Genomic DNA, 1,927 nt, shown 5'->3' with positions numbered 1-1,927 from the left:
GGGTTGTTATGTGTCAGAGCTGACTCGATGGCTCTTAACAACATTGTTATATATACTTTAGAGGATTTGGTTGACTCCATTATGCTTTTCTTGGTTACCACACACAAAAATAACCTTTATAATCTACACCATTCCTATAGTCTATATTTCTTTGTCGTTCCTCAAATTTCTTTACATTTTTTATTTTTTAAAAAATCCACTTAATCATCTTGACCTTTTGTTCCACCCAAACCATTCCAGTGACTGCTTCAGCTGCTCATTATAATTTATATACATTCTATTTCAGGTTTTAACTAAATAGGCCATTTATAATCTACGCTCATGTTCTAATGTTTCATATGTTCATTTCCCTACTTCTTGATGTTTGGGTGTCTGAACTTAGTCAGTTTCCTAATTTTCCCATGTTCATGGGAGTTCTTAATTCTGAACTCTAACTTAATGCTAGTAAGACATACCTCTTAAGCAAGAAGGCCTCAAACTAACCACTAAGAATGCTTGAAAGGATGTCAAATTTTTTACAATGCCAATTGAACTGTGGTTCTTTGGGCCTATTTCATTGTAAACATGGATCCTTCAGGAAGTCTTAGATATTTGATATGGAGTCTAGGAATGAGACTTTGATAAAGAGCTCATGGTTTAGTCTTGGGTGGTTTAATTCAGGGCTTCAAATTGCTATATTTTGGTTAGACTCATTGCAGAGAATGTGCACTCCAGATATTTAAATCAGAAGCAACATTTTTATAAGATCCTCAGGTGATTCTTATTTCTCCATAAACTCTTGCTAAATTATAGATTTTAATTCAGCTTATTTGGGGTGGAGATACAAGTTCTCAGTAGGGGCTTGAAGCCAATACAATGATTTAAAAGTCTGATTTAATTTTACATGGTTTCCAGATAGCAACCCCAAATACCATTTGCCATGATGGTAGGTAATTTGTTTTTAATGCATTTAAAAAATGAGATGGCTACATTACCTTTCAACTAAATATGATCAGCAAATTTCTGATTCAGACTAAATAGTGTATGACTTAAATAGCCATCTTTCAGTTGGTTTTACTGTGGTGACTTGTATATTGCTGTGATGCTGCAAGCTATGCCACTGATACTTTAAATACCAGTAGGGTCACCAACAGTGGACAGGTTTCAGCAGAACTTTCCTACGTGGACAGACTATGAAGAAGGAAAGAAAGACTATTTCTGAAGGGTAGGTCACTGAAAACTTGATGAATAGCAGTGGAACTTTGCCTGATATAATGACAGAAGATGAGCCCGTCACTTTGGAAGCCACTCAAAACATGACTTTGAAAGAGCAGACTCCTCAAAGTGCAGTAGGCTTTAATGACAGGATAGAACAAACCTTTTTGGATCTTCATTTGCTGATGGGGCACAACTCAAAATGACAAACTGCAAGCTTAATTAATGAGGACATGGAATGTACAAAGTATGAATCTAGAAAACTGGGAAGTTGTCAAAAATGAAATGGAACACATAAAGATCAATATTCTAGGCATTTAGTAGGGTGAAATGCACTGGTCTTGGAAATTCTGAATCATACAATCATATGGCTTTCTATGCTGGGAACGACATATTGAAAGGGAATGGTATCTCATATCTCTGAAGTACAATATTGTCTGTTATACAATAATATCCATATTCCTACTAAGAAGAACAGTTAATACCACCATTATTCAAATTTATGCACAATAATATCCATATTCCTACTAAGAAGAACAGTTAATACCACCATTATTCAAATTTATGCACCAACCACTAAGGTCAATGATGAAGAAATTGAAGAATTCTACCAATTTCTTCAGTCTTAAATTGATCAAACACGCAAACTAAATGCACTGATAACTGTTGACGATGGGAATGAGGAAGTTGAAAACAAAGAAAACAGGAGAATATTTAGAAAATATGGCCTTGG

Source organism: Chrysochloris asiatica, unplaced genomic scaffold (assembly GCF_000296735.1).
Source record: "Chrysochloris asiatica unplaced genomic scaffold, ChrAsi1.0 scaffold00151, whole genome shotgun sequence".
NCBI classification, from domain to species: Eukaryota; Metazoa; Chordata; class Mammalia; order Afrosoricida; family Chrysochloridae; genus Chrysochloris; species Chrysochloris asiatica.
Note: the sequence above shows the minus strand (reverse complement) of the source record.